Raw genomic sequence first — 24,774 nt, forward strand, 5'->3', positions numbered from 1 at the left:
GGGTCTCTGTACAATCTGTTGGTAATGAGGACTTCAGATTACAGTTACCATTCATTAGGGCTACTCTGCACCAAGAACTATGTGAGAATTTCACATGCATGATCTCATTTAGTGGTTCCCACAACTCATCTCAAGGAGGCATTTCTTATTCCTGCCTCACAAACAGAAATTCATGTTAGCATGACTGGTTTCAGATTCCCCCAGCCTAGTATGTAATAGAGGCAGAGTATGAGGGGATCCCTAGGTGGCTCAGCAGTTTAACACCTGCTTTCAGCCCAGGGAGTGATCCTGGAGACCTGGGATCAAGTCCCACATCAGGCTCCCTGCATGGAGCCTGCTTCTCCCTCTGCCTCTGTCTCTCTCTCTCTCTCTCTCTCTCTCTCTCTGTGTGTGTGTGTGTGTGTGTATCTTTCATGAGTAAATAAATAAAATCTTAAAAAAAAAAAAAGAGTATGAGTGGAGGTTGGCCTGACCCCAAAGACTGCATTCCTAATCATATCTTAAGGAAAGACTGGCAGTGGCACAGGGATATTTTAGAGGAGAAATTGAGAGTTCTTCCCTCTACCCCCCACCTTAGAGTGACATCCACTTCCTTTTTCTCATGAGATGCAGCAGATTCCACTCAAAGCCAACTCACTGGAACTTGGGGGATAAATATTTATCATACTTCACAGGCCATGGTTTATTCTGGTCTATAGCAGTTCCATCTTCCAGGATCATACCCTGTCCCTTGTTTTTTGTGCATAATGAAGGAGATGCCTCTTAAAGAATTCCTGGTGCATATATGATACAGGAGGTCTTTGAAAAAGCTTAGACTGAAGTCTGGAATGTCTAGTTCTGACATGGCATGTCAGTGGGTGATGAGATCTAGGGAGGCTTTCACCAACAGTGGTGTATGCATGGGGTACAATTGTGACAGGATGTGATTCCTAATTGCAGATTGCTGTAACTCCCTCTCTTCTAGATCACTGTGTTTCAACTACCCCACTGTCAGTTACCCACCATGTTTAGCCCAGAATGACTCAGTGAGTAGTCTCAAGAACTCATGAGAATGTGCAGAAGATTTCTAGTATGTGTTTGCTTGTGTGTGTGTATTTGCATGTAATATCAATAATCTGCAAACAGGTTCATCCTGCTAAAGGAGTGAAGTATTTATGCAAACATTGTACTTGGCTTCTGCACACACATATTCCAGTGATTATGTGAATGAAGTCTTGGAAGAAAATTAAAATTGAGACACCACTAGTAAATGACTAATCGATAGAACAATTGTGTGCATTGCTGAAAGTGAAGAGCATGGTTTACACATACTACAAGGAGGGAGAAGGACATTCTGGCTTCTTCTATGTGCTCACTTTGCTTGGAAGACAGTGGCAGCCCATTGATGAAGCCATGCACTCTGGCCATGACTAGCCCTGAGAGAGCACTGTTCTCAGATTTTCACTGTTCTCTTACCATTTGATTTTTGGTGCTTAAATGCTGAGACTCAGTATTTGTAGAATGGATGTAAGAATGGATGGAAAGATTGGTTTTCATGAACTTTCCCATACGAGGAGCATTTTTCAGTGTTGGTTGGTCATTCAGGTATAGTTCATGGGGCTCCCTGTATCAGAATCACTGTGGGAAAGATGTGGAGGTCTTATCCCTACTTCAAACCTACAGAATGATCATTTCCGATTCTGCTTTTTTCACAAGCTCTCCTCATGATTCTCATGCCCCTGAAAGACCTAGAAGCACAGCTTTAGGGCATAGATCTACTCTTTGTGACCCTGAAAAAATGGTTTTATCTATGTCATCCTAGTTATTAGGACTCTCTGCTTCTTAGTCTTTGCACTTCTTTCTTCCTTTGGAATACAATATTTAGTGGCAAAGCCTAAGAGAAAAGGAAATAAGGAGATTTTTTGTTGCACCTTGAGTAATCTCTGATGAGACTGTACCAATGTCAAAGAAAATGTTGTTTAATAATGTAGATCAGTTCCTGTCACCTGGTATATTCTCCATAACTGTTGTTATTAAATGATTTATTTTTCTGTTAAATCTGTCCTGCATAAACAGAGGTGGTTGGATTTGGGGTGCATAACGCTTATTCATTCATACATGTACTCCATCAAACAAGATGTTCAAAATAGCTACTGTGTGCAGGTCATTGTGGAGAGTTGTGGTTAACACATGGACCAGTCTTCAAGATACATAGAGTCTAGTAGGGCACTAGGGATTACTCATAACCACAAGACAGTGTGATATGTGCCACAAAAGATGTTTTGATAAAACTCTATCATATTTAGAGAAGATATGCATTATGTATAGGCAGAAAGATTGAGGGCATCTGTACAGAGGACTTCTCATTTGAACAAGTGTCAGAGAATAAGCATGATCTGGACTTCTGAATATATGTAGGAGGCCATTCCATGTAGAAGGAACATTATAAATGCAAGCCCAGTATCAAGGAGTTCAATGTGTTTGAAATAGCTTGTGTGGTAGGCAACATTCTAAGGTAAGGAACATTCTAATGTTCCAACATTCAACATTCTAATGTGTTTGAAATAGCTTGCGTGGTAGGGGGCAATGCCCCTTGCCCCCTGTAATCTTTCCCTCCTGGAGGGTGTGTGGATATGATGAGATAGGTCTTCCATCATTGTTATGTTAGGGAGCCAAAGGGGTTGTCAGCTGATTTTGAGTTCATCAAGAGAGAGATTATCAGGCTGGGCCTAATGTCATCACATGAGACTTTTAAAAGTAGAGACTTTTCTGCAACAGCAGAAGAGGCCAGACAGATTCTAGCACAGGAAGGATTTGACTGCTAGGCTTGAGGACTGAGGGGCCACGTGACAAAGCCTGTCGGGGGTCACTGGGAGCTGAGTTTTGTCCCTGGCCAGCAGCCAGCAAGGAAGCAAGGTCTTCAGTCCCACAGCCCTCAAAGAGCTGGACTAGGCCAATGACCTAAATGGGTTTGGAAGTGGATTCTTCCCAGATCCTCCAGCCATGTGTCCAGACTGGTTGACACCTTGATTTTGGCCTTGTGAGACCCCAAGCAGAGAGTTCGGTCAAGCCCCACTGGACTTTGGGCCTGCAGAACAGTGTTGGAGGCCGTTTTTTACGCGACAACAGAAAATGAATATGTATTGTTGGGAAGAAACGATGAGAAGGAAGCACCGTGCTGGAATGTGAATTCTAGGCTGCAGGACTTTATTCAGTAATTGTTGGAGCGCTATTGAAGGAGAAGAAAACAGAAAAATAATGATTAGTAATATCTAACATTTGTTTAGCATTGACGAGGCACCATGCAGGGCGCTAAGCATTCAAATATATAAACTCATCTTGTCCTCACATGGACACTGGAATACAGATGTTGTTACCCTCTTTTATAAATTAGGGAATGAAGCCCAGACAAATTCAATAACTAGCACAGGGTTGCAGAGCCACAGCCTGTTCTCTTAGATGTGAACTCGTGAACTCTGTTGCTGCTTTAAAAATGAAGTGGTGATTGGTAGGGATCTTTGGAATAAATTCTCAGGGGCTGTTTAAATAGCTTGGTTTAAAGGAAGTGTAGGTATGAAGAGGACAGTGTCAGTGGGAATCTGAAAGGAACCTCAGAAGGGTATTGGAAGCACATAGCATTCACTGGATGATTGGCTGAGAGATTCATAACAGAGCAGAATCAGTCAGATATATATATTTTTTTAATTTTTAGGCTCGGGTCTGTCCTTAGGCATTTCTGGGTTGAGTATTTCTGGAAGAAATCTGTCATGCCCATTAATGACATTGTTTGTCTTCCTTCTTTCCTTATTCCCCCTTGACCCCTGCTTCCTTTTCTCTCTTTCTTTCCTTTTTACTCCTTTAAAAAAAAAGATATTTATTTATCCATAAGAGACAGAGAGAGAAGCAAAGACACAGGCAGAGAAAGAAGTAGGCTCTATTTAGGGAGCCCAATGTGGAACTCCATCCCGGGACTCCAGGATCATGCCTTGGGCCGAAGGCAGGCGCTCAACTGCTGAGCTGCCTAGGCGTCCCTTTCCTTTTTCCTCCTAAGCCACATCTAAAGTCAAGAGCCCATTTGTAAAATGGGTTTGGTGATTCCACTGCCTTAGCAGAATCTGTGTGAAATTTGACTTGTTTCCTTATGTAATGATCATTAAGTTTTTCAAATGATGCGAGCCCTAGAGAGGGAAAGTAAAGCCATCACAGAAGATTTAAAATGATCATCTGACTTCCCTAGAGTCATGCATTGTGGCTATTTTAAATACCTACACAGTACAATATGTTAGGTCACAGTGGGGAAAAGATAGTAGGTCTCTAGCAAATTAACACTTGAAACTGAGGTAAGTGGTACGGTCTCCCTCTGTGTGTGTGTGTGTGTGTGTATGCATGTGTGTGTGTTTCTGTTTCTGTCTTGCATTGGTTCTCTCTTTCTCTCTTTGCATTTGTATCATCAAAACAATTCCCAAAAGAATAGCAGTTAAATCAGTGCTCTCCTGCAAGGCAACATTCTGCTAAAAATTTTCTCGATTTCAGAAGTTAGGGGAAAAAAGCAGTTTACAGACAAGATATCTCTGTGGGAACATGCGTTGATGGGAATGTTAATAATAAGGATGTTTGGTGGTGATGATGGTAGTGGTGTTGGTTGATGTGAGGGTCATGATAGTAACAGGTGCCAATAGTTGAGTTCCTATTATATGATGCAGTTAAATGTTTTCAGGGCATTATCTTGTTTAAATATCACAACATTCTCTGCATTTTATTATATCTAAAAGGGAGCTAATAATAGTACATACCTCATAGGTTGTTGGGAAATTTTAAAAATATGTTTATCTAGTGCCTATAATACTGACTGGCACAAAGTAGATGGTCAGTAAATGCCAGCTTCAATTATAATTGGAGTTCCATATCATAGGAGAGAAATCAGAAGCTGCATAGGATAAATGACTTGCCCAAGGAGACAGTGGCAAGGGTAGAATTGGAACCCCAGCAGTATCTCTCTCAAGAGAGCCAGAGTCAACCATGATGTCATCTGGAGAATCCATGTCTATGGAACCCATAAACCCAACTTGATAAGGAAGCTATCTGAGGGTGATGGGGGCATGATCAAGCTGATAGATGGTATAAATGTAAGGCAAAGGCTGTACCCTTGATAGTGTGCCATTGCCATCAATTATGAAAATGAGTGAATAGATTATTTAAATGATCTCAGATGAGTGAATTATTCAGAGAGCCTCTCAGTCAGAAGTATTTCTAGAAACTCCTAAAGAGACAGATGAAAACCATTTTTATTTTCTGACAGGGTCATCACCTCCTCTTTGCATAGATGAATGCAAAGCCCTGTGCTCCTCTGACAGAAGGGGGAAGAGAAGGAGAGGGAGGATAAGTAGAACAGCAGGGTTTCAGCCCAACACTGCAGAACATAGAATGAGACTTCCCTGCATCATATAGGGGAGAGCTTTTTCCTGCGTTCTCCGGGATGCCAGATTCTTCCAGAGTGCCACAGTGGTCTCTGAATGGATAGGGGTTAATGAGACAGGATCCAGCTTTAACCAGAGATGGTAATGCTCTGTCTGATTGGTATATTGGTATTCCAAGTGAGCTCTCATTTGGGGAAAAGATAGAATATTTCTAAAACAAATTTGAAAATGAGTAGACAAAGGAGATCAACTTTAATGGCCCTCTGAATATAATGCAAATCTTCTATGCCAAACCTTACAATGTTGGCTTTCATATTTACAATTTAATTTTAGCTGCGTGATAATCTTGTGAAGTGGCTGGTACTCTCGGATTTTTGAGTAGGGAATACTTGGAGATATTCAGTGACATTTTTTATCAATAGCTGATAAAAGATTCAAATGTAGGTCTTAGGAGTTTCCACATCTGGTGCTTGTTCCATCATGTTGTACAGTTTCTAGGATGAATGATGCCAATTTTCATAAAGGGCCTAGAGATTCTTGTGGCTTATATCTGCCTTGAAAGTTGAGTGGAGGGGGCTAGGAGGCTAGTGTAATACCTAGCCTATTACATAGATTCAAATCTTACTCTTTGGGGTAAAGTAACTACTAACTATGAGTGTGTGATACGATTGAACTATTCACCCACCCATCCAGTTATTCACCCATTCATCCATCTAGTCATCCAATGTTCAGTAATAAACCATCTGTCTGTCCATCCATCCATCAACTCATCTGACAAACCATCTCTCATCCATCCATGTTGGTCATCCACTCTTGAACCTACCAAGTTACCCCTACTGATCTTTTGCTGGGTATTTATCGATTACCGACCTGTGCCAAGACTGTGGTAATTATGGGTGAAGCAGAGATGAATAATACAATGTCCCTGACCTCAGGAAGCTCACAGTCTAGTGGGAGACATGGAGAAATGAACTTTGTTTGAGAGAGAAAGAGAGTGGAGCGGGGAGTGGCAGAGGGAGGAGAGAGAAAATCTTAAGTAGATTCCATGCCCAGCACAGAGCCTGACACAGGGCTTTATCCTGACCTGAGCTGAAATCAAGAGGCAGACACTTAATCCATTGAGCCACCCAGGAGCCCTGAAACGAACTTTCTATTACGGCATACTCATAGTAAGATGAGTGCTAATAGTAGAGGCAAGCCTCGGGCACTGCCCAATGTCTACCCACCCTGGCTGTGAGGAAAGCAACAAACAAAGGCTTCCTGAAAGAGCTAACACGTGTCCTGAGTCCTAAAGGATAGAGAAGAGTTATCCAAGGGACATCAAGTGGGTCATCTGACCCACTTTATGAACTGAATCATAAACATTAGAGGCTCCTCATATTTTTCTCATTTCACAGTTCATCTGGCTGGCAGCAGCTGGATTGCTTCCCACCCCACCTACGACTACCAGACCTCAGTGGTTTGTTGTCTGAAACTGCTCTCGACTTTCTCAACATTGTCTCTGTCAGTTTCTCTTATTTCCCCATGTACATGCTGTTGGTGCAGACAGGAATGACATTTGTCTGTTAGAAAAGAGAACAGTGAAGTGGTGTACCCCGGCAATCTGCTTCTGGCTACAAGTGGCTGTGTCAGGCTGCCTTCTGTAGCTGCAGTGTGGTTTTCTTATTTGTACTGTTGGCAGCAGAGGTTGCACTCCCCACTATGCTGTTTTTCTTGGCATTGGAGCCTGGGTGGGCCAGAGGGAGAGGCAGAGATAGAGAGTGATTTGAATATTCCCAGTGTTGGTCTCTAAGCTGTGGAAGCACTGAGGGTGCTTTCAGACTCTGAAGACAAAGAAACTAGCTTTCTGTACCTCAAGATAATTCCCCACATTGTATAAAATAATTAACAATGGAAAAAAATATTGTGTCCTGGCTATAGCTTAGGGGATTTATATGTATTACTTTGATTCTTTTTTAACAGGCATTCAACAAGAGTACTATTAGTCTTTCCCCTAGTTCATATCTAAAGAAACCAAGGCTCTGTGAGGATTGATGACTTGCTCAAGGTTAGAGAGCAAGGAAGTGGCAACTTCTAGACTCTGGCTCATGTGTGTTAGATGCTGAGGTCCATTTGATTTCAACAACACCATATGGTAGAGAGAGAGGTTCTTTGTATGTTAGTAGTAAAGGTTGCCATTGCTTTAATTATGACAAGCTACATTGGGAGTCCCCCATCCCTGCATGGCTGACATGCTCCCAATGTTTGCAAGAAGAGCTATTACAGGTACAAGATTCCCTGCTGGACCAGGAGTCTTCCTGAGCTTTGCTCAGAGCATCCCACTGAGCCTCATGCAAATCTGCCACATAATCAGTCTCTTGCAGCTTTGTGCAAAACCAGTCAGCATCCCTCTGCAAACCTGAAGATGTAAATTCCCCTGACTCCTGCAGGGTGCTGCTTGTTCATTCCTCATTACTCTACCACACGGTTCGTTATCTATAGCCACTGTCTCGAAAATGTGTTTTAAAACTCATCACAATCACATCTAGAGAGTTCTTAGAGTCTATTTTCCTCCCATTTGAATTATAATTCTGTAAATTAGAAAGACTGAATGGACCTGTTTGAGAAGGAATGAGATAGGGGCTGAACCATCTTGGTTTCTCTCAGTGTGCAAATAAAGACTCCATTGGAAATGCATATAGGAGAAAAATGTGAAACTGAGAAAAAGACAAGATAATCAACCTTTATTTCCTTGAAGGGAGTTGTAGAGTGATGTGAAGAAACCAATAGCCTCTCTCTTATGTTGTGTTTAATTTTCATGTTGAAATGGACAATCTGAGTCGGAGGAATCTTGATTCTTCGTGTCATTTCCCACCACACTAGCCTCTATGCGTGCCAGCAGATTAGAGCTGATGCTATCTATATTTTTATTTTCATGATTAAAATGTGTTTGAAGAAAATAGGACAAGCAGATATAAGGTAGAAAAAGAGGGCAAAAATCAGATTTGGATCAACCTCCAACAAGCACCAATTTTGTAAGGAGAACAGGAACATTTCCCTCCTTTTAACAGGTGAGGACATGGAGATTCAGGCAAAATAAGCGACTTGTTCAAGGTTTCTCAGAAAGGACTGAACACATTTCGCTCCCCAAATAGCATTTGAGCTGGTAACTTGAATCATCACAGCCAGATTTGAATTCCATTACCAAAATGACACCCTAGGCTGTGCATTCAGGAATTGTCGTCTCTTTGAAAATGGATGAGCCTTCAAAAAAATATGGAACAAAAAAAATATGGAATAGTCATCAAGTTATACTATGAATCAATCAGGACAGAAGTTGAAGACAAGGGCACCTGAGTGGCTCAGTGGATGAGCGTCTGCCTTCGGCTCAGGTCATGATCCTGGCATTCTGGGATAGAGTCCCGCATCGGGCTCCCCACAGGGAGCCTGCTTCTCCCTCTGCCTATGTCTCTGCCTCTCTCTGTGTGCCTCTCATGAATGAATGAATGAATGAATGAATGAATGAATGAATGAATAAATAAATAAATAAAATCTTTAAAAAAAAAAGAAGTTGAAGACAAAGATGTATCTAATCCAGAGTCTCAATCCCAAATCCTTCTCAAAAGATAGGGGAGTGATCCACACAAAGAGAGGTCACCACCATGGTCAGCAGAAATGGGTGGAGGCCCTCTTCCATTCCTGCCCCTTAGAGCATGGCACTGGTTAGCAGCTGAGACATTTAAGGGGGGGAGGGTGTTGAGCAACTCTACAGGATTGAGTTTGGCCATGGGTAATGCTTAGTTCTGAGATCCAAACCAACCCTGAAGAGTTGGCAATTTTTGTATTTCTCAGATTATCAGTGTCTCTATTAGTCAAACGGAGCTAATGATATCATCCACCCCACAGGCTTCCTGTGAGGATATTAATGCTACCATTTATTAAATACTTCCTGTGAGCAGAAAGAGCTTTTAGTTTCTCTTAATTCACACAAAAATTCTATGGGATTGGTACTATTATTATCTCCATCTCATAAATGAGAAAACTGAAGAATATAGAGGACAAGTTAATTTCCAAGAATCTGAACTGGGCTTGAACCCCCATTTGTCTGATTCTGAAACCCACGCTCTGGCCACTTAGTTCTTTTTTTTTTTTTTTCCAACCAAATTCTATTATGCAGGTGACATCATCCAGTGTTGCAGGAGGCAGGGGGTTCAAATGGGAAAAGCATGGAGTTTTTTCTATATAATTTCAAACAGTGAAAACAAAAAGCCTAATAACAATGTCTGAGCATTGACCATGACATAGGCTTTGAGCCAAACATACTACATACATGATCACATTTTATGTTCTCCAGAACCCTAAATGGTGAGTATTATAATTATTTTTATTTTGTAGATGAGAATGTTGAGGACCAGTGAAGTAATTCATTGGAACATGGTCACCCAGGCACTTCATAACTTGTGGGGATTATAAATAATGTATATAAAGCATCTAGCCTAGGGCCTGCTATATAGTAAAAGGAGTTTAATAAATGGAAACTATTCTGCACAGTGCAATATGGATTTTTAAATGGGGATTATTAGGACTTTTTTTGCATTTTGAGTAGATTTCTAGAAGCCTATTGCTAGCATTTTCTTTTCTCAGAGGAGCTAGGCTCAGACTTTGAAGATGAACATATTTAGGCATCATTGTCCACTTGTTTTCTCTTTGCACCCCACACAAGATGAATACCAAAATATACAATCACACAGGTCCTGCCTGTGGCCAGAAAACTGTCTCCAGTTCTTTCATCAATGTGCTGAACTTTCTGGTCCACGTTCCTTGAATGTACATTAGTTTACCACTCTGAAAAATGGTAATACTATCTCCTTCTCTGTATGTGACCATCCACCATAAGACTCAAACAACATGAGATAATAAACAGCAACTGGTAGCCCATAAAAGGCTATGTAAGCTTGGGATTTTATATTATTATCCATGTAATGACACGTAGCACTCCAGCCAGGATGCTTTTCCAAGTGTGTCTATTATCTGAAATTTCCTTTTTCTGATTCTTTTCTCTCTTTTTTCCCCAATATAGCTTCTTAGCCAGTGGAACACTAACAAGTATATTCATAAGATTGCACTTTTTGGCATAAGGATCCAGGAAAACTTGGGTTATATTTATAGTTATGAAATTAATGGTATGGATTAATTGCGCAGAACCTCAAACTAGCAAGTGGAATTAAAAATAATTGTCAGGCCTTTGGATTTATGGATAGAGCTAAAATAACACCAGGCTGCTCTTGGCAGGACCTTCTTCTCTGTGCACAGAATTATATTAATAGGACAATACCCGTTCCATCTAAAATAGAGAACAGTAAAGAATGAGCATATCTGTCTCCCCTGAGGGGGAAAAGAGCAAATGCATTTCCTAAGTGTCATATTGGTAAATAAGAGTTCTGATAAAATTAGTGCCTTGCTCTTTCCAGTTCTGGACTTACATACAGGGGTTAACTTCAACTTCGTGAAGACGTGCACACTGTAGGTATGATGGCCCTAACCTTGATTGAATACCTGTGATGGAACAGGCTGGAAGGTTCATTTAAATGGATTCATGTAATATTTTCCAGAGCCCTGTATATCATAAAACACCTGATACTGGTTGTACTATGACCACATGACAAATGGAATAATAAAGTCTTTGTAGGCATTTAAAAAAAATTCTTACAGTAATCATAGGATATGGTTACCTGTGTTATGCCCACTTTACAGAGGAGGAAGCAAAGGCCAAGGTCACACAGCTAAGAAGCAGAAGAGCTGGTGCTCAGGTTCAGCCAACTCTGGAATCCACATTACTCTCAGTATGTTTTACCAGATGATACCACAGGAAATTGGCAATTGGTTACAGGAAGATCATGGTGATGGTGGCCATGCTGATACATTTATTTATTCAATTGTTTACATAATAAACACGTGTCTACTCTGCAAGAGGCTCTGGGCTGGATATAAGGGATGCTAAGGCACAGAACACAGTCCCTACCCTCAGTGAGTCTGCTGGGGCAGACAGGCGACTTGATGGGTACTTAAAATCCTTGATGACATAAGCAAAGAGGAGGTCACTTGGCCGGTTTTGTGGGGTTAGGGACTGCTTCCCAGAAGAGCTGCCTTCTAAGTTGAGTTTCAAAGGGCAAGTAGGAGGCTGCCAGGTAGAGAGTGGGAAAGTATTTTATTTGCAGGGTGAGTTGCAGGTGTTGATTATTAGCTAGCACGGGAGGAGTTAGATGTACTTGGAAGGCTATGATTAGTTCAATGGGATTCAAGAGTCAATGTGTAGGGGGTAGGGGTGGAACGGGGATTTTGTTGTCAGAAATTATGTTGGCATGAATGCAGCCAGCTACAGAGACCTGGGAATGGGCTAGGTTGATTAGACTATGATCAGGCATTTCTGCTTTATTTCAAGTGGAGTGAGAAGCCATCAAAATGCTCTAAGGGAGAGAGTGGACCAATCACATATGCAGAGATATTTAGAGTGCTGGCTAGGGCTACTGTGGAAGGGATAGGCTGAAAGGCCCTCTCTGGGGCAGGGAAACCAGTCTGGAAGCTGTGACAGAAACCAGTGAGTGGTGAGGGCTAACATGAAGTAGTGATCTTAAACTAGGGAAGAAGTGGTCAAGGAAAACTATTCAAACATTAAGGCTATCAAGGATTGCTGATTGATTTAATATATATGGTGGTGCAGGGAGATAGGTGAATTAAGGCATATTTCCAGGGTTGGGAGTCCCAGAACTCATATTTGGCCTCTGGGAGAGAAAGTATGCATATTTTTCAACTGAAGGTAAGATGGTGAGTTCTACTCAAAGTCTATTGAGTTTGAGGTTTCCTGAAGGCAGTTGAGAGTAACTGAGGGAAGACAGATCTGAGGGTGGTCAACAGAGCGATGATACTCAAGGAGTGGGCAGTAAGAGAAACATGAACATGGAGGTCTGAGGCCAGTGGGGAGGATCAGGACGTGTAAAATGTGCAGAGAAAGGGTAGGAGTGTGACTGTCCAGAGCAAGGAGACTCATGGAAGATGGGAGGGTCTCTCAAGGTCACATGTGCATCTGCTGGATTTGGTGTTGAGAAAGCCACTGGTGGTCTTGGTTGCACAAAAGGACAATGACTAGAGGACAAATGGTGGTGTTAGGCTTGAGGAGAAGGCCTCTTTCATTACTGAAGGAGAGAAGAAGGAAGACAGGTGTCCCGCAGCAGGTAAGCCTATGGGCTGTGTGGCTTGTCCATAAGACTTTATGAAATAAGAGACAGATACATCACCCGGGAGTGAGGATGTAGCTGGCAGAGCTGCAGTCTCGTGGGCAGGTGTGAAGGTTTGAAATAGTTCTTAGGGAATGGGATAGGAAAGGAGAGCAGGATTTTGGGGCAGAGAGGGATTCCTTGCATTTGAAATGATATTGATCTCTGTGGTTATGTGATCCCCACCTGCACTCAGTGGTTTACAGCCAAGTCAGTGGTTAGATTGATGACCTGAGGGTGATGCCAGGAGGGTGTGACAGAGGGACAGAGCAGGGATGGGATTATTGTGGGTAGGCAAAACATCGAGCAATGTGATGGACGAAGAGGACTAGTTTGGAACAGGGAGGAAGTGAAGGCATGAGTGAGTAGACCAATTGGAGAAAAATAGAGTGCCCCAGGGACACATGCCAGAGGGATGCGAGGGAAGACCTGTGCCGAGGGAGGGCATTGTGGAATTGTGGATTAGCTAAATTTAAAGTCATCAAAATCAAGCAATTCTAAGTGAATTTCCCCCTATGAGGAAGGATGGCTAAAGTGGACTGGAAGGGGACAATGTAGGGAAGTTATAAAACTGACCTCTAACTGGATCCATATGGTCCGACAAGTATGAAAGTATTTATGAAGGAAACGATACAATAATTTGAAAATGCAACAATTCCAAAAGATGTAGGAGATGATAAAAACCAGCCATACGTGGATAAAGTCACCATATTATCCCTGGGTATTGAGCAAATCCTTCGGGGGCCCCAAGGCCAATTGCCAGTTTGAACTCATGTGCAACCAAATTCCAACATACACGTATTTGAGCCCAACATCCCAGGGTTTCTGTCATCCCGTTCTGATGTATCCCTTTATCCCTCTTTCTCTCTCATCTCCTTTGTATATCGTGTGTCTTTTTATCCAATTCAGGCAACTACCTTTCATCCAATTTGTTGAACTTCCTTCAACAAACATGTCCCTTGGCTAAATTGTGATGCTTTTGTCCACGCAATTCATTCATCCTAGAAGTCACTTCTCCCCGTTCTGGTTTTCCAACTTCTGCGCCTTCTCTGCAAACCACCACTCCCCCTCCCCCCATTGACCCTCTACCTGTAACTTCTCATCTCTCCCACGAGATCTGCTCTCCCACTCCTGGTGCCCACCCCCTACCAATTTATTTCACCATTCTGCTTCTGTCACTTGTCATAATATATTTTTTAAAACTGATTCTGTGGCCTTTTATTTCATTTTCCTGGTTAGTAAGTGGGTCTCTTCTAGATAGGAACTTAGATCAGGGGTTGGCAAACACTTTCTGTAAAGGGCAGCTAGTAAATATTGTAGGCTTTGTGGGCCATTTGTCTAGATGGCAAGTACTCAGTTCTGCTGTTTTAGTGTGAAAACGACCTTAAACAACACATAAGGGAATGTGCATGGCTGTGTTCCAATCAAACTTTATTTATGGACACAAATTCAGATCTTGTACAGTTTTCATATGTGATGGCATACGATTCTTTTGATTTTTTTTTCAACCACTTAAAAATGTAAAATCGATTCTTAGCTCATGGGCTATCCAAGTATTGTTGGCCTTTGGGCTGCAGTTTGCTGACCGTTCCCCAGCTTTGAGCCTACTAAGTGCTGTATCACCAGTGTTCGAACAGTTTATGACACATGCTAGGCACTCAGTAAGCATTTGTTGAATAAAGTCACCCATGAATCCATGTACTCCAACCCTAAGTGGCTGAAAGCCTAGAGACTAGCTTTGCCTATCAGTTGTTGATGCTCAGAATCTTTGGAAACAATTTGCGAGGGTCTGAAAAGCTTTAATTTAACCTTGGTGACACAGCTCATACTTAGCATTATTGAACTTGCACTTGGATCTTTTGACTCCAGGAGCCTTTTAAACTATGAGGTTGCCAGTATAATTCAACAGGAAATGCTGAGTAGCTGCCTGGTTGGACACCAAGATCTGAATTTCGTCCCAGTATGGACAGCGCTCTGGAATTGTTCATTAGTGTCCAAGATGAGGATAATTGGTTTGGGTGAAATTGGATCGACAGTGGAGGGTTACTTATGCTCAGTGTTCTGAAATAGTGAATCTTATCTAGCCGATCCTAAGGGGATCCTCCTCTCCCCCACTGCCTCCTACTAATCATGTTTTTAATAGTGGGCAAAGCTGTGGATAAGCTTATTACTGTTTCCTCACCATTAAATCTTCTGTTGGCTTTAGTATTTCAAAGCATCCTCTTGCTGGAAGACTTTAGGGCTCAGACAAGCCTGGAGCAAAGTAGTTTGGGGCCTGAGCTGAGCAAAGAAAAACGATTGTCAAAACGCCGTCTCACCTAAGGAGAATTGGAACTGTGATCAGTGCATTTCATTACGGCAATAGGTCTTACCCACATATGGGGAGTTTAGGTTAGCATCCTCCTAATAACTAGCAGGGCCTCAGGCACCAACCCCTGGCTTTCCCTTTTCATCTGGAAGGAGGAAACCGTCCAGCTCAAAGACTTAAATTTGTTATTTTTCCCCAGATACTGAAGAACAAATGCCCATCAGAGACCTGACACCAAGTTCTGAGCACCCCACTTTGACAACCCAGGAACTTCACGGGCAAGGGGATGAAATGCTTTGCAGCTAATCGATACCCTCAGGTCTTTTAACCTTATTTTAAAACTCTGCAGACACTGTCAATGAGGTTAACTTCGTTCAGGGCCGAGATCCAAATGGAATTGGCTTTTTTACATAATGCTGAGTGAGGAAATCCATCAGGTTTTGCCTGTTCCATCCCTCAAGTCAAGTTTGATGCATTGAAGTCCCTTGCTTCCTTGGTCTGCAATTTAATTACCTGGAACTTATCTCCTTTTATAAACTGTTACACACTCAGCCCAAAATGTTTGCCACTTTTCAAGGTTTTCATTTAAAAAAAAGTTACCCAGGGTGAAAAGGAGGCATCCCATCTATATTCATGCCCAGCCTTGTCGTAATTTTCAGTCTAGTGAGAATGAAGAATGACTTGATAATCCCAACCAAGGAGCTGTCCTCCTAGGTATCAGTCTGGGTCTGAGCCTGCCTCTCTTGACCACATCCTAACGTTTACTGGCAACTCTGCCAAGGCAGTGAGAGCTGCTAAATATCATTCAGGTAAAACAATCAAGAAAGAGCTATTTACTCTGCCACATTACAGATGGCATTTCATTTATCTCACAGGTAGAAACCACCCTGATCTCTGAAATTTACCCAGAAAAAGTACATTGGAAGGTCAAAAGGGAAACCATGAGCGTATTTCTAAAGTGTCCTTGTGAAGGTGTTAAAAATGATAGTGATTATCCCTGCTATTGTTACAGAGGATTGACCTTAGGTCAGATTCTATGCCTATTCTATTCCTTAGGTCAGTGTTCTATGCCTACTGCTCCTACCCACCCCCAAGCCTCCCCAGCCCTGGCCACCCACGTGATGCTATGATTGTCCCCTTCCCCATCACGTCTCTTTCTGAGCTGAATTTGCAGACTTGTATCCACTCTGGTTTTCTTCTCCAAGGCTACAGTCCTATAAGGATCTCCACCAAGTTTATGTCTGAGTTTTGATAATAACCCATGCAGCACTGTAGTTGGAGACACGAGGCCTTGACCATCAGCATCCCAAGTAACCATGATACAAAAGGAAGATGGAATCCTCCCTTCTATGGCTCCTTATGTAACGGTTGGAGATTACCACAGAGGCACAGAAAAAGTCTAATCAGCTGTTAGAGCCTTAATTACATTCCTCTTGGTCGAAATCCCCAAATTACCTAATTGTCACTCAGTTCACATTTGAGCGGTTGATTTTTTTCTCCCCCTGATCTATTATTATTCTAATCGCCTTTTGGATGTGGGGTGTTGGTAGCAGTGTAAGGGCTGACTACAGTTCTGCTGTTAGAGCCTTTCCCATGGAGGAGTCCAGGGTCCTTAGAAGAATTAGCTATTAGGTAAACTGAGGAAGGAAAACTGCCATACATGAAAGAGACCTGTGAGACCACCACCTCTGGCTGTTCTCTCTCCTTCTCAGGAGTCCCAGCTGCCCAGGATATGGCTCTTTTCTGTCTTTCCGATTGATCCATGGAATATTCCCTCAACAGAGCAAACTGCTCCTGTCTGTCCTCGTATTTACTGAAGCAAATATGATGGCAGCCTTGGGAACAAGACAGGCAGTGACAATGGCCCCAGGCTCTCAAGTCACAGTCACTGTTTGATCTTGGGCAAGCCACAAGCCACGTAAGCTCCCCATTTCTCAACTGGTCAGTTGAGGGTGATGATGGGCTCTTCCTTACAGGGCTGTCAGAGTGAGATGAAAAAAGGCATCAAGAAATGCAGTTCTTGTAGTTATTAATTATTTAATAATCATCACTGCTGCCCAGGGAAGGCCGACAGATACATCCCAAGAGCATGTGCAAAAAGTTAATTAGTAATTATAAGCTAGCTCTGTTTTATGTTTTGCTGAATTTTCAAGTTTCTAATGTTGTATCATTCCGATGTAGAGCCAAAGAAGACAAAGAAAATGCGATTAACTGTTGAGCTAATTATCAGGTCACATCACTTCTAAGAGCACACACAAAAAAGTAAACCAAAGAAATAGAACTTCTATCCCTCTCTCGGGACCTGGGAACACAGGGACTCTGGAGGATGAGGTATTTTAAGTGAACTGCTGAAGAAAATGGTGGCCCATCATTCCAGAGACTTTCATTTTTAAATTTGTGGTCGAACAAGCTTGGAGCTCTTCTTCCGTTGGCTGAACCTCAAGAGAAGAATGAAAGCAAATATGCAGGTTGTTTATGGAAATAGCAGCGATCAAAACTCATCTCCATGAATTACCAGATCAGTGCTGGATTCTAAGACAGTTGATGCTGCTATCCATAAAGATATTAGATTATCTCGAGAGCAGTTATTATGGGAGGAAAAAAAAAAGCAACTGCTCTAATGTGAGCTGTGTAACAATTAGGCAATTCTGAAATTTCAACTGAGAGGAATTTAATTAAGGCTCTAATAGCTGATTAAACTTATTTTAGATCTGCTGGCAATTGCCACTGGTTACATAAGTAACCCGAGAAGAAAGATTTCCGTCTTTTACTTTCCCCGGATTTAATCCTGCTGGTGGCCAGAGGTATGATCCTTTTGGTGCTTCCCAAAATATGATCCTCAGACCACCTAAAGCAGAACGCCCTAGGATCCTGGTTGAAAAGTCAGACTCTCAGGCCTCATCCCAGACCTACTGATGCAGGCACTCTAAAGATCTAGGTCTGCATTCTGAATCAGCCCCCCAGGAAAGGGTCTTATTCACACCAAAGTTTCATGATACCACCACCTTGGATAATGGCATTTAAACCCAGGCATTCAAAAGAAGGGGACACTACCAAAAAAAACGAGACATTGTACCTCATTACTGAAAAGCAGCTCTTGGTTTGACTCTGCCAGTTGGCCCCATCTGAGGCCCTGTGGCATCAAAGACAAAATGGTTTGGCCCCACTGCTCTTCAGTGGTTTCTTTGCAGAAGCTTGTTCACATACACCATGCAGGAGAAAGCGGATTCCGGTGTGACTTCTGGTTTCAGAAGACCCTAGCCACCTTGGATGAACTTTAGGTCGGATCTTGGTTTAAAACAAAAATCTTTGGGCTCAACTGCAAAGTGCTCCAGGTAGAGTGCATTTCAGTTCCCTATTAGGCCATGGTTGGGACTCCGGCATCCTTGTTGTGATTTCCAGATCAATCAAATTCAGATCTGCTTTTGGTTTCAAGGAACAACCCAAGACATAGAATTACTCGTGTGTAAAGCTGCCACCAGCTTGCTTTTGCATTAGATTTGCATGCTGAGGCAAGAAGTGATGCTAATCGATGATGCTGTTTATGCTAAATATGGACATTAAATCATTTTAGATTCCCTTCACGACCATTCATCTCATGTCCTTTGAAAGACTTTATATTTCAGGTAGAGAGAAATTGGCCTCTTGTTTGCTTTGTTTTTCTCCTTAAATTCATCTTCCTGAAGAGTTAATTACTCATATTTTCTCCAGCTTGGGAGTAAATCACTGCTTATTATCTGGAGTGAAATGCGTTCCGATGTTTCGCACACGCCAAGTGTTTGTTTTAAAGCCTGTTTGTCCCTTGGTTATGAAATGAGCTAAGCGGGGCCAGTCAACCTGGAGCCTAGATAGTGTGAACTCTGCTTCCATTGTCGGTTTTAATAAATTTCCTCTCTGATTTTTAATTTAGCAATCCCTATTGTCTTGTCTCCAAGGAGAGGAGCTGAGTAAACAGGCTACTCTACTCTCCTCTTTTACCTTTGAATTCTGAGTAAAAATGGAGGGTGTGCGGCAGTCTGAATCAGGTTCAATTCAGCAAATATTTATCAAGCTGACTGGTGGGTGAGCACTGTGGTGCAGCTTGATGTGGCTGACATGGTTGCGCAAGACTGGCCAGGTCAACCCTTTAACAGAACTACCACGCAAGACAAACTGGGCCTTCATTTCCCCATACCCACACAGTCATACAGTCAGTCTCTGAGTTCTGGTGATTGGGCCACTTGGAGAGCTCAAGTTCATGCCAGCCTCATCCTGGTGGTCCTGCATCCTGCTCATCCAAATTAATGCAGCCGCCTCCTAGCCCTATCTCCCCATGTCCAAAATCTTTTAGCCACAAACCCTTTCTCTGCACTGCATTGAGAAGAAGCATTCTGATCCATCAGACCGGTTTTATCCCTCCCTGATAAAAAGTATCCTAAGGCTAAATAAAGATGGAACCCCTTAACAAGCCACACGTGGGCTCTGGTTCATTGTTGGAAGTCACTTCCTGTTAGAAGTATCTCTTGGTCCCCTTCCAGAGCAGGAAACTCTCTCATCCTGTGCTCACTCCCTGCGCGGCCATTATCTCTCTCTATTGCTGTTGAGCTTTGACTTCTCTTCTCCAACCAGAGTGGAAATGCTGAAGACAGGGGCCAGGCCTGCACTGTTCATGATTGTAGTAGCCCTGGGGCCTCCTACAGTGCCTGCAATGGTGTCAAGCACCAGATGCACATATCGAGCCATAAATGAACGCATGAGAGAATTCAAGGGCAAGAGAGGGTGTTCTGGAGCCCAGAAAATGCAAAATTGCATTCCAGCTGGAGAATCAGGCTTCATGTAAGAAGTGGTATATGAGCTGGATCTGGAAAGCACGGGTAGGACTTCAGTTTGTGGAGGTGACAAGGAGAAGGGAATAGTGCTGGCAAAGGCAAGGAAGTGGGTGTCAGCCTGGGTGTGTCTGGTGAGAAGCAGAAAGCGTATGCACTGTTGTGGCTTAGTATTGTGGATGTGTAGACATGTGAGTGTGTGTGCAATGTCTGTGTAGCTGTGTAGTTGTGCATGTGTGGGTGGATGTGAGTGCATCTATGGCCGTATGGCAAGTTTGGGCAGGTATGAGTATGTGTCTGTATAGATGTGGGTTTGCCTTTGGGTTTATGTATAGATGTTTTGGTATAATGATATGTATATCTGTACATGTGCACATAGATGAGTATGTGTAGGTGTGAGTATATGTGCATTCGGATGCCTACATGTGTGAGAGTGTGCATAGGGCGTCTGAGAGAGAGGAAAAGTGAGAGCAAGCAGAGAGCAGAGAAGGTGGTGAGATCCGTTGGTTAGTCCATTCATCTTAAGGGGAGTCTGCATTTGATTCTGTGGACTCTATGAGTCATAGAAAGATTTGAGGGAGGGTAGAGGCATGATTTTGGTGTTTTGATGTGATTTTAGGGGGTGGCTCAGGAGACCAGTTACGAGGAGATTTTAATTGTCTCTTGCAAGCATTTCATGAACAGATCAAATAAAAATCAAACACAGCTCTTTGAGAGGAGAGCCACAAACACCTATTAACCTAATTTCTTCCAGCCCCGTACGGCCTCTGTGACATCTCTCTGAATCTACCCAGCCATGAAGGGGTGAACATTAACTTATGACAATTTCTGGACATGAAATTATCTCTGCTCTAAGAAAATAGTGGCTGAACATTTTGATAACTAATCACTGCCCTTTCAGAAAACATTTTCCAAGAGCTGAAGAGCAATTAGCTTTCTAAAGGCACTGTATTTAAATTTTATTAATAAAAATGGATAAAAAAATCATTGCAAAGTTAATTTCCCCCTTTTATAGTTCTTTTTAACAGAATCGCTTTTCTCCATCAGAGGTCAATTATTTTTCTTTGTCCTCAAGACTTCAGTATATTTGCCGAAAATGCTCAAAGGTTTATCACCAAAATCCAGTTTATTTTGAAGGTAAAGATTTTTTTTCCTCCTCCCACACAGTACATTTGGGTGGGTTTGGGACTGTTCTTAATTATTAAAAAATTCATGATAGAGGTAAAAATCATCTGCTTGCACCTATGTATTCTGTGTAGAGTATTTATAAGAATTAAAATAGTGCTAAGAATAGCACCTAATACATACTAAGTGCCTTGTGAATGTCAGCTTTTATTTTTGTAAGAGCTCAAGCAATGCCATTCAGATTTTATTGCTGTCTCCTGTTGCTTAGCTCTGCAGCCTTTCTCTGATAGGTTCTTCCATCATGACCACCCTATGTTAATCATCCCAAAAGTCCCAGGACAAACTCCCATTGGCTCAGCCTAGGTCACATGCACATTCCTGAGCCGAAATTACTATGGCTCAGAGGCCAAATGCACAGATGTGCCATGTAAGGGCCACGTGCCTGTTCTCAAAATTAGAGTCAGGGATCTCAACGAAGGAAAGCCAACATGCTGCCACCTAAAAACACGGGAAACTGACAATGGGCATGCACGAAGCAGAAGGTTGTTACAGAACCCTAGGGCGAAATGTGGAGAAGATGGTGACATGTTGCTAAAATCCCTGCTGTGGGGGAGGAAAAAAACTAACTCAGGTTAGTATCCAGGAATGCCTTTATGAAAAAAAGAAAGTAGAAATGTTTTTATGGAGTTAGAACATGAAATGATATGAACTCCCCTTTACTTATTTAGTTTTTTAGATTTGTTTATTTTTTGAGAAAGAGAGAGAGAAAGGCAGAGGCAGACTCCAGCTCATGACCCTGAGACCATGACCTGAGCTGAAGCCAAGAGTCCACTGATTGACTGAATGTACCACCCAGGCACCCCAATATGAACTCCCCTTTAAAAGCTTTTTTTTTTTTTTTTTTTTTTTTTTTTTTTTTTTTTTTTTTTTGGTCATTGATTTAAGCCACGACAAAAGACATACAGCACCTTCCCCTGGGCTGGCCATTTCTCCTTGTGTCTTACATAGAGTAACCGAGTTAGTCCTCTCAGCAAAAACATGAGTTATACTACTATCATCATTGTATTTTTCAGATGATGCTATTGAAGCAGAAAGACAGCAAGCAATACACCTGACCCTTGAACAGAGGGGTTAGGGGCGCCTACCCTACCCCCTACGCCATGCAGTTGAAAATCCAAGTATAACTTTTGATTCCCCCAAAAACTTCACAACTAATGGCCTGTTGACTGAAACCATTACTGATGATATAAACAGCTGATTAACATGTATTTTGCATGTCCTATTTATTACGTACTGCATTCTTACAATAAAATAAGCTTGAGAAAAGAAAATGTTATGGAGAAAATCACAAGCAGGAGGAAATACACTTATGGTACCATGCTGTCTTGATCAAAGACCAGCTGCATATAACACAGCTCAAAACCATGTTGTTCAAGGGTCAACTGTATGTCCAGGTGGCACAGCTGGGATCTGAAGCCAGGACACCTGGTTCCACAGTTCACACTTGTGGCAACTCTCCTACTCTTGTCTCTCTGAGAGTATATGTGCTATTTTTAAAAATTCTCTCTTTCGAATTCAGAAAAAAAATTAACCTTTGTATTTTGAATAGTTTTTGATTTACAGAGAGATTGAGAAAGCAATACAATGAGTTCTCACATGCCTCACATTACTCTGATTACTAACATCTGACACTAATATGGTGTGTGTCCCAATTCATGAGCCAGTATTGATTCGTTATTGTTGACTAACGCCTATGTTTCATTCAGATTTCACTGGTTTCTATCTACTGTCTTTTTTCTGTGCCATCCTACTGTCTCATCTAGGACACCCCGCTACATTCAATCACAAGGTCTCCTTACACTCCTCATGGCTGTGACAGTTTCCCAGCCATTCCTTGTATTCTGATGACCTTCACAGTTTTGAGGAGTTTTGGTCAGCTCTTTTCAAAGATGCCCCAAAGTTGGGAAATTTCCAATATTTTTCTTAACGATCAGAGTGAGGTTATGTGCTTTTGGAGGAAGACCACACATACTATCAAAATGACCTATCCCTGTTGGAATTGACCTTAACCATCTGGCTGATTGTCAGGTTTCTGCATTATCCAAGTTTTCTCCTCTCCCTGCCCTCCCCCTTTTGCCCTAGCAAAACCTTCTCATTGCATTTCCTCACTTATTTAAAAGTGAGTCCTGGGTTCAGATCCTGATTCTCCCACCCATGCTGCAGGGACTAAACGAGTTGCTTAAACCCCATGCCTCAGTCCCCTCATCCATAAAATGAAGTGATAATAGTATAATATCTTATTCACCAGTCTATTTTTTAGAATTACATGAATTAATATTTAAAATTCCCAGAATAGTGGAAACAGAAATACTTATTTTTTTAGAATATTTATTTATTTATTTTAGTGAGAAAGAGCATGAGCAGGAGGGGCAAAGGGAGAGGGAGAGAGAAAATCTTAAGCAGACTCTATGCTGAGCACTGAGCCTGATACAGGACTCAGTCTCATGACCCTGAGATCATGATCTGATCTGAAGTCAAGAGTTGGACACTCGGGATCCCTGAGTAGCTCAGCAGTTTAGCACCTGCCTTCAGCCCGGGGCATGATCCTGGAGTCCCAGGATTGAGTCCCACATCGGGCTCCCTGCATGGAGCCTGCTTCTCTCTCTGCCTGTGTTTCTGCCTCTCTCTCTCTCTCTCTCTCTCTCTTTCTGTCTTTCATGGATAAATAAATAAAATCTTAAAAAAAAAAAGAGTCAGACACTCAACTGACTGACTGACTGCATCACCCAGGTGCCCTCAGAAAGACTTAATTTAGGATCTTATGTAATTCTTATGCCAAATCTATAAGGTAGACACTATTATTTACCTTTAAGATATGAAGAAACCAAATTTCATAGAGGAAGGTAGAGATGAAGCAGTGCTTATTCTTTTTTAAAGATTTTATTTATTTGAGAGAGAGAGACAGAGACAGACAGCAAGCATACAAGCAGGCAGAGGGAGAAGCAAACTCCCTGCTGAGTGGGGAGCCCCATTTGGGGCTCGATCCCAGGACCCCGGGATCCTGACCTAAGCCAAAGGCAAACGCTTAACTGACTGAGCCACCCAGGCATCCCTAGCAGTGCTCATCTTTACTGACCAAGTTTAAATTCCTGCTTTGACCTTTACATTGTGACCTAAGCAAGATACTTCATCTTTTTGAGCCTCACTTTACCACCAAGCAATAAGTGTAGTCGTCGTTCACCACCTCCTAGAGTTGCTTTGAGATTTGAGTCAGATAATACATGATAAACTCTCAGCGCTGAGCCTGGAAACACATAGTAAAGCACCTGATAAATGTTAACGACTGACTTGATCCTTATTGTCTGACTTGCCCCAGCTAGGACTTGGCCAAGTCAGGATTTGAACCCACACTCCTCTGTGCAGAATGAGTAAGAGTCAGCTTTGAGAGAAGCTTCACGTCTGAGCAGTACCAGCTCCTGTGCAGGAGAGAACTCCCAACTAGGAAGGCTCTAGTGACCTCATTCTTTCTTCTTGGTCTTCCAGCTTGGTTCTCAGAACTATCATGTCTTCTTCAGAGTGAGGCATGTCATTTCCCCGGCCTCTGGTGGCACGTGGCCACTCTCCAGAATTAAACATCAAGTTGTGAGCCACGCTATCATCATTGACCCCTTCCTAATGATCTAGTCATTGCCCTGATCCCAGTAAGGAGCAAGCTGAGAGGGCAACTTTTCCTGCACTTGGCACAGAACCTTGGGTCCCAAAAACTATAGAGATCATCAGTCTACCCTTAGCCCCCATCTCTCTGTTACAGGAGAGGAGACCAAGACCCAGTGAGATTAAAGGTCAAAGGCATGTTGTCATGGGAATTCAGTGAGTGCTTCTGATGC

The 24,774-nt window shown here is 42.3% G+C and overlaps 1 protein-coding gene and 1 long non-coding RNA gene across 4 annotated transcripts in view; both read left to right on the forward strand.

Annotated features, from left to right (window-relative positions):
- The window catches only part of GRIN2A (glutamate ionotropic receptor NMDA type subunit 2A), a 545,905-nt gene that overhangs the window by 435,687 nt on the left and 85,444 nt on the right, over nt 1-24,774 (forward strand). The window lies entirely within an intron of this gene.
- Nucleotides 16,052-22,100, forward strand: LOC111096303. Its single transcript, XR_005360919.1, has 3 exons — nt 16,052-18,292; nt 20,778-20,899; nt 21,961-22,100. It is a non-coding gene; the product is annotated as an uncharacterized LOC111096303 (long non-coding RNA).

This window comes from Canis lupus, chromosome 6 (genome assembly GCF_011100685.1).
Source record: "Canis lupus familiaris isolate Mischka breed German Shepherd chromosome 6, alternate assembly UU_Cfam_GSD_1.0, whole genome shotgun sequence".
Lineage (NCBI taxonomy): Eukaryota > Metazoa > Chordata > Mammalia > Carnivora > Canidae > Canis > Canis lupus.